Source organism: Ptiloglossa arizonensis, chromosome 10 (assembly GCF_051014685.1).
Source record: "Ptiloglossa arizonensis isolate GNS036 chromosome 10, iyPtiAriz1_principal, whole genome shotgun sequence".
Classification (NCBI taxonomy): domain Eukaryota; kingdom Metazoa; phylum Arthropoda; class Insecta; order Hymenoptera; family Colletidae; genus Ptiloglossa; species Ptiloglossa arizonensis.
In genome coordinates this window covers 16,650,372-16,659,267 of record NC_135057.1, presented here as the reverse complement: position 1 = coordinate 16,659,267, position 8,896 = coordinate 16,650,372, and positions in this window count along the sequence as shown.

Here is an 8,896-nt window from a genome sequence, read left to right as displayed (position 1 = left end):
CTGGGATATTTATCATTTTGGCTGCTCGGTGTTTGTTCGGGGCTGCTCCGTGGCATACGTCTGTCTCGGCCGGCTCGATCTGTCCTTCTTTTCGCTTCGTTTTCCGCTCTATGCATCCCGCGACGAGACGTACGTTTCTCGGTCCCGTCGGACCGATTTTTCGCCAATGTTCTCGAGTTCGTTTTCGCTCTGGTACGCGCCGCGAGTTTACATTACCGGCCTCGAGAAAATTTACGTCGCGAAACCGCGAACTCTTCCCGAACGGAGTCGATCGAACGCGATTGTCGATTAATTGCACGCGTTGCTCCCTCCCTGTTCTCTGTCTCGATAGTTGGCCGCCGATAACGCGCCGAATCACTTTCGATACGTTGCAGAAGAAGAAGAACCGAGTGTTCGCGATTAACGCTAGACGATAGAGGCCAAGGAAGATGTTATGGTTTTCGATTGTCAGCTCGGGGGTAGAGTACGGGGACAGGGAGAGGGTCGAGGTGGTAGAGGGGGTGGTTGGGTGAAGGGGGTTGGTTTATTGATTTCTCCTCGCTATTTTCTTAGATGGTCTTGTTACGCGTTGCTCTGTTCGAAATTAGGCCAAGATTGAGACGGCTCGATCCAAATGTTCGGCGCAACCAACGAACCCGGACCGTGGCTAGAATTCGGAGATCCGTTAGCGAGGTAAACCGGGAAAGAATTCGTACGACACAGCGCTAGGGAACCGTAAGAGGTAATCGTTTATTGATTTCGCGGAATTTCGAATCTGCTGGCCTAGACCGTACCGTACTCTCGCATCGTTTCGCGACGTGGCGAGGACGCTCGCGCGGACGCGATCGATCGCAGTCGATATATATCGATACGCGGTAACCTTTGCAATTATCTTAACGATCGATCGATCTTTATCGCACGACCTTACGAAGCGTGTGTACCTCGAACGGTGTTCTTTGTACACTTGCGAACGGTGAACCGTTTCGTAACGACGAAGCCACGAAAAGTAAACGAAGACGTTCCACGCAACAACGATGCACCGTGGTTCGGAATAGATCGTTACGATCCCGTGTAGCTTTTTTTCTCCGAGGGTGGGAATTGCGGGGCGAAACGAATGCAATTAAGTCATATGGTTATATCGTAGGGGTGTGCTCAGCCCGATGCGCGGCGCAACTGGTTGATTTATCGGTGCTTTCGCGTAGCGAAAACCAGCAAGAAGGCCGAATTGGATTACGCTACGTGCACAAATTGCTTTATTCAAATGCAATTTAGGGGTCGCGCGTCTTTCGCAGACTGCAAAGGAGAGTTTAAAGAGACCGTTGCCTCGGGTATCGTTTCCCACGTGTACACCGGACCGACCTGTCGATTTTATTCGTTTCTTTTTTCATTTTCTTTCGACCCGAACTTTCAGTCCCCGGTAATCGTTATCGACCGATCGTTATTTCGTCGAATCGCGGTGGAAATCGCGTCGAGACGATCGTCTTTCGTGTCGGTGCGTAAAAGCCTTTAAGGGCCTTCTCGTTTCGAAACGAGATCGTAGCTGGACGTCGAAACGATCTCGGCTCGATAGATACGGGACGTTCGAGCCCCGTCTCGGCCGGGGTATAATGCTCGGGGCTGATTACGTCGTAATACGTCACGAGACGTCGCGATCGAACGCGTGGGTGGAGCTTTGCTTTCGTCAAAGGGAATTTTTCCACCGTTGAAACGGATTACCCCGTAAAATAGATCGAGTATCGCGCGGACAAACAAACGTCATCCGATATTCCCGAGGGCAGGTATTTTTAAAGTAACGTTCGCGTTCAAGTTCGAACACTCGTACGGGGGCGTCGAGGAACGTACCGTTCGATGGAACATTAGCGACCGAGGAACAGTATCGAGGAGCTCGAAGGACCAGCTTCGAGCTACCATTTATTTAAACGGTAAACACGCTCTCGGCCGCGCAATATCGAAGCGTGATTCCATGCTTTTCTGCTTCCCGAGGTCCGCGTTATTCGGACTTGGATAATCCTAAACTGTTTGCCGACTCGGGGAAAGAGCGTGGGACAGATCGAGGGACGAGGGACGAGGGACGAGGTACGGCTGTTCGTGGGCGAAAACGCGTAGGTTTCGTAGGACTTTGGCGATCGGTCGTTCGAGGGGAGGAAAAGGAATTTATATCGGGGGGGAAGTCTCGAGTACGATTCAGTTTCACGGGGGAAAGAAAAAAAAAAAAAGTTTCTCGAAATACTCCCGGAGCGCGCTAAGATTCCCGCTTTGTGTCCGGCGTGGAATCGACGGACTAAAGTTACGCGGTGGACCGATAATATAATGCAACTTTTCACTAGATTTCACTTTTGCCAACTCCTACTTAGCCGAAGGATCATATTATTCGGTGTCGTTTGTATCACCGTGGAAACTTCGCCCATTTCCCGGGCTGCGAATCATTTCAGCGCGTTAGCACAGTTTAATGCCAGCAGCCCTTAAAGCGCGGCGAAAGACTATCGCCGGTGAATTCTCCGCCGCGGATAAAGAGGAGCCCGAAGCGTTCTCGCGGCGTAACTCCCGGGTAAACGTTAAATTCATTTCGGATCGGTGAACGTTCCAGTGAACGCGTCATTTTTAACCGTTGCTTGGTTGAACGGTTTCGCGGTTGCGACTGGGAGGAAAACGAAACGGCGAGAGATCTACGGGGCGTCGAGACACGAGCAACCGCGAAGGGAAAGAAAATTCGCCAATAGTTGCGCGATACCTCCTTTATTTCGACGAGTGGCGCTCGTCCCCGATGTCTGACACCAATTTTGTTCAACGGCCTGTACACTGCTACCGGGATTAATTGCATCCGCGAGTTCTCCTTCGTCTCGCTTCGGAAGCTTCCACGGCGAATTGGGAATATCGCGTTACTCTTTTCCGCGGCGAGGTTACAGGATCGTTATTCGTTGTCCTTTCTGCTCGGTTTTCCCTTCGCGAAAGCGAACGTCGTTCCCGATTGTAACGTTTCCATCGTTGCATCGAGTCTCCCGCTCGGATGGGAATTTAAGTCGATTCGGTGGGTTATTATTCACGGTGCATCGCCGCGAGTGCAAGTAAGAAGCGTAAACACGGCCGTTCTCGAACGGTACTTCCGGCCAGTACCGGAGGGAGACGGTAATATTTACGATGAAAATTACGACGAGTGGAGCGCGATCGTATCTCGGTGATTATCGAGCTTCGGCGACAAAAATCGTTGATCGAAATGGAACGAGACGGGGAGAGGAGGTGGACGGAGGAAGGGGACCGGGGCGAGGGAGTCTAATAACTCGGTCTCGCAAGACAGAATAGGCTCGCAGCCGTGAATGGGGGTAGAGCGTCGTATTACGGCAATGTTCCGAAAGAGAAATCTTCCTTATAATGTTGGACTGTTACGCGAGGAAGCCTCGAGCCGTATAATGCCATTGTATCGTCGGGATAATAGAGCTATTAAATTCGCTACACGAATATCGTCGAACGATAAAAATAGCCGCGATCGGTTATTAAAGTTCGCGGTGGCGCGTCACGAATTTCTCGAAATCGGGAATCCCCGCGGGAGAACGAAACGCGAAACGCGAAACGCGAAACGACGCCCGACTGTTATATATTCAGCGAGTCGTGCAGAGTTCGAGCAGATTTTCTCGACGATCGGTTTCTAGTTAGGCGTGCATCGTGTTTGTTTCTCGAAGGTTTCGACGTTGCTCCCGATGCGCTCGATCTCGGCGGTGAACAGGACCTACGACGATACGGAGGAACTAATTCGATAGCGTTTTGGGTCATCCAGGGCCGCACGGAAAGGAAAGAGCCCCCGAAGGTTGCGTCCTACTTCCAACGTCGCGACGCTCGGCCGGGAGTGCAACAGAAAGCAACGGGTAGGATAAGGACTGGCTGGATCTACGGGTGGGAGAGGGAAAAAACTCTACCGCGAGAGAAAACCGAATCAATAAACCTACGATCTCGCCTCCAGCCTCCTGCCTTCTCCTGCCTTGCACCTACTTATGTAACTAGGCGAGCAGTTACGACCCTTCGAACTCCACGCTCGCGTTAACGGACCGATCGGGGTATCGCGAATTACCCTACCGGTCGGATAATCGATCAGCCGATGGATCCTTCGGACATCGATCTCGAACTCTTCGTCGTGCGTCTCCGAGAGGAGCGTTCTTCGTAAATTCGTTATCGCATCGAAAATCATTCAACGGAACCTTGGCGATAATTTCGAAACGCGATCGATCCGCGTTAGAGAGCGTAATCTCTCGAAATCAATGGGAGTGGATAACACCCCGAAGGTGTCCGGCCAATGACCGATTTCATATTGCTCCCTCGTCGACGATAGACAAGGGGTGTGCGTAGCCCCGAGCGACAATCCGATTATGTAGCGTTTACGATCTTGCGCGTTCGATGACGATCAATTGGAAACGGAGACCACCGATCGAACGAATATTCCCAACATCGAATCAATCGGCCACCTTTCGTCTCGGACGTTCCCGTCGAGGCGTTCTCCACGGAGACCGAACGGAGTTGGAAAATCGAGGCTCCGTTCGAATGCAAATTCGATCGTGTCGAGGTCTGGCGTTACTTCATTTTCTGCCCGGACAATTACCGTAATTCGCGTGCAGCCAGATACCGTGGCAATTGTTACTCCTCTTTGTTTCCCCGAGACATTGTTCTCTCATTACGGCAGGATGTCACGAGGTTTCGATTTCCGTGGTACATTTAAATCCTTCTACTTCTCGTTCGATAGCTTGTTAGCTTTAGCTCCTGCCCGCGGCTCGAGTAATTACCGAGCGCCGCTCCCCGAATTATTTTCCAAGATAAATCCCGAGATGGATGATTGCGCGACGGGACTCGAGATGTCGCTTATTGGAACAATATTTGCGAGGAAATTAACATTCCCGACGCGGAACGAATAAAAGGAGGATAACTCGCCGATTCGAGTTTCGAACCGGTGCCGAACTTTATTCGAACCTTGTTCGTTCCCGATTTTTCGAAAATTCGATCGGTCCGTGTGATCGCGCGGACTCGCAAATATTGTACGAGCACCTTAATGGGCGCGAAAAATGCGCTCGTTTGCGACGCAACGAGAGAAAAAGAAAAGGGAACGGAGTACAAGGCCGTGGCACAATGCTGTCTGCCTTGAATTTTGATTGGAACGTCCATTGTTTTCGACCTCTTAATTATCTTTATAATACGGGCCTTCGTCTCTCCTGTTCGTACATGCACGCGCCTAAACTGTGCGTCCCCGCATGTACGAATTGTATTCGGGTCCGCGGTTATTCTCGATAACGGCTCGCAATTAACAGCAACGAACGAGACGTGCAAAAAAAAAAAAAATTAAACGATGGAATATCGTTGCAAGTTGACGATATTTCGCTGAAAAATAACTTGGATGGGAATTGGCACGAAAGTAACGTATCCGTTTTGTAAACGAAGTTTAAACGTACACCGAGGAACGGTTAAATGGGAACTGAATTTGAGAGCGGCGCTGCTTTTGTTCCACGATCGAACGAAATATTTGGTTAGCTATATCGTCCACGGTCTGTTACACAAATTCAGTGGCCACGTGCCACGCGAGGAACTTCAAAAGACTGCCTACGGCAGGAAGATATTAAACTTCTAACATAATGCTCGCTCTCGTTTCAACCGGGAGCGTGTAACCAACGGAAATTTCGCGAAAGAATGCGAAAATTGCGTTTCGCTTTTTCTTTTTTATCGTCTTTGTTCGCGCGCATCAACGATGCAATTTTTCGCGAAATTTCACCCGGCCCCGTAAAAGCTCCAGAATACCCGCGTGTAATCTGAACCGCGATTCGTTCTCTCGTTCGAACGGAAGAGGAAATAGTTGCAAACGATCGAATAAAAATGTCCGCGACTCGTCGCGAGAAAAAACGTTGGGATTTCCGGCTCGTCTTCTCCGAAAGATCCACTCGGACGGAGAATCGAGGATACGTCCGAAAATCTCGGATTCTCGTTTCGCGATATCGAAAGGCACGAACACTGGAACGTTCGCGCACACCGCGCTATTTAAGCAATTTCTCCGGCAAATGACTCTTCCCTTCCCAGGCGGGATTCGGAGCAAACGCGGTCAAACTCGCGGCCGATTCTGCGTACTCGTGGGACGCATCTGGTAACAAAGGTCGCCTCGTTTCCTCCCCGGGCGTGAAAATATCATTTTCGAATCGTGGTCTCGCGCGAGCGGTTCGGAAATCGCGCGCCGTAACCCGAAATACGTCGACGTCGGTGGTGGTCGTGATCGTGGTCGTGGTCGTGGTCGTGGCTCGAGAACGCGAAAAAAGGACGGATCGCTGGGCAGAAGTAAATAAAACAAAGAGCTCGAAAAGGGACGGGGTAGGGAGAGAGAGGGAGCCGCGCGTGTGTGCGCCGAGAGAGAGCTTTTCAAGGAAGCGACTCGCGCGCGGGAAACGCGAGAGCTCGTGTGCCGGCTGGCTACGGACAAAAGCACGGCTCGAGCTTTTTTTAATTGTGTCCCTCCTACACCTGCTCCATTCAGCCCCTCGGCCCGACACCTTCCACGTGGCCCCATTATTTTTTTCCTTTTTTTTTTTATTTCGTCCTTCCTGAATCGGCTCGGTTTTATCGGAGTATCGCTCGACTTACCCGCAAGGACGGCCGTATCGTCCGTGAAACCGGGACGGATTTCTACGGATTCTCCGATCGGGCGAAGAGCTCGAGGGGAGGGACGCTGACGCGTGAATCGTCGAGATAGAATTTTATTTTTCATAGGCGTGCTATTTGTGCACAGTGGGTTCCGAACGGACCGAAAGACGATACCGAAACACTCCCATTCTCCAGCGGGGTAGGAAACGTTATCGCGTCGCCTCGCGTCGCGTTGTTTCATTTGGAAACAACGATCGGTGGGAATGTCTTTCCTTTCGCAAAGGTCACCGCCTTTCGCGAGTCGATTAGCCTCTACTTGCGACCAGATCAACGAACGATGCACCTCTAAGTGGGTGTACCGTCCCCGACAAGTACCGGTGCTTAATATTCGAACGCGATCGACGTTTACGATTATTTTATAACCGTGGTACGCTTTACGATTCGCAAACGGTGCACCCGTTTCACCGTTAACCGGGGGAATATTCCGTCGGGGCCGGTTGCACGAGCGTGCACGCGCATCCTTGAGAGGACTCGCGCGACAGGGACGAGCAATTTGAAATTCAGCCTCGTTCCTTCTTAGATCGCACGAACGAACTCGCCTCCCGTCGCTCGAGAGAGAACCACCTGGAGAAACACGTTCGGAGCGAGGGAAAAAGATAGACGACGGAACAGCGGAGAGGGGGGACCGGTTGGGGGTTGGATACGTTATTACTTTTTTCCGCGCGAAACCGATACGGACAGCGACGAGATGATGATGCGATTTCCTCTCGGCGGAAACGAATTTACGAAACCCCGAATAACCGGCTCGCGAGAATCGAGAATCTGCCGGTTTATCGACGTACAGTCGGCCGTGCGAGAATTTCCTGTGTTTCGGCGAAGAAGGGGATGGACGATCGGTCGCGCACAAAACTTGCCACCGATGGCGGTGAGCAGCTTTTCATCGTAACGAAATTATGCAAACGAACGAGAGAACTTCGTTTCGACGGAATTCGATTTCTCTTCTTGTTCTTTGTACTCGGTTGGACCTTCGGTAAACAAATTCGGAAATAGTCTATTACGGTGAAAAGGGATCGACTCGTAATCGATGGGACACGAGTCTCTCGTATCTTCGCGACGCGTTGAACGGAATTTTGGAGAAGTGCGCGCATCGCGTGTCTTCGAAATCGATTTTCTCGTAAAGTCGGGCCGGCCAGGAAAAAACCGACGGGGCGCTTCTCGATTTGTTTTTCCGCGTAAAATCTTTGGACAGTGGCACGCGTTACGAGACACTCTGCGCGGTCGAGCGAGAAATTCATTTCTCGTTGAAATACCGTCGTATTTCCAGCGTGCCACCGTGCGTTACGTGCACATAGCTGACTAAGATCCACCGTTCGAATCGTCCCCCTAAGAATCGAATCGCGTGCCGCGCACTTTCTATCGGTCGAATCGAAAATAATGCGAGAAACGAGACTGGCCGTTTTGTCGTCGGTTTTAACGTCCGGATCGTTGACAAATCTCGCGTGTCTCGAGACGATGTGTGCCGACGTGCCCGTATTTCTTCTCGATCGCGCGTCGTTCTCGAACTTCCGCGATACGATTCGTAAATTCTTCTCCTTCGTTCGGAGGAATTCGTGCGAGTCGTCGAGAAAACGCTCGTTACGGTTTACGATTTCGGTCGAGAGAGACATCGACGGTACGATCGATCCGCGACACACGGAGAATCTACTTTCGCGAGTATCGCGATAATTAAATCGCGAGCGACGCTCGCCGCCGATCGATCTTGGTCCGCACGGAGGTACATAGGTACATAGGTACCTACGGTGTTAAACGCACCGCGCGAAAATACGCATCGACGTATCCTTTCGGAAATTCTGTTACGCGCTTATTATCTGTCGTTGCTCAATAACGGAATATGTTTAATTAAATCGTGGCGCGATTGAAAGCAGATGAGACACGCTCGATTTTAACGAACCTGTCAACGTCATCATTTTACGAAGCAGCCACTCGATATTCGTTTCCGTTCGATCGGGCCGCTCGAACGCGTTATTGTTTCATCGTGCCTTTTGAGGCGAGAAGCATTATCGGTCGAAAAATTTCGTCCGCAACGATCCGAGCGTTATTCGACCGAAAAAAGAACGGTCTTCGAAGCGAGCTCGAACGATATTTCCGGAAACAAGAATCGTATCGCGATAACGTTTCGTTTTTCGCGAATCGCGGGGATCGGGGGCAACCGTGGACCATTCGGGACATTGGTAACGCGGTGAAATCGTCGACGAAGATATGCGACCAGATTTCCGCTGCCGTTCCATCCTTTCGACTGCTTAGATTCCTCGTA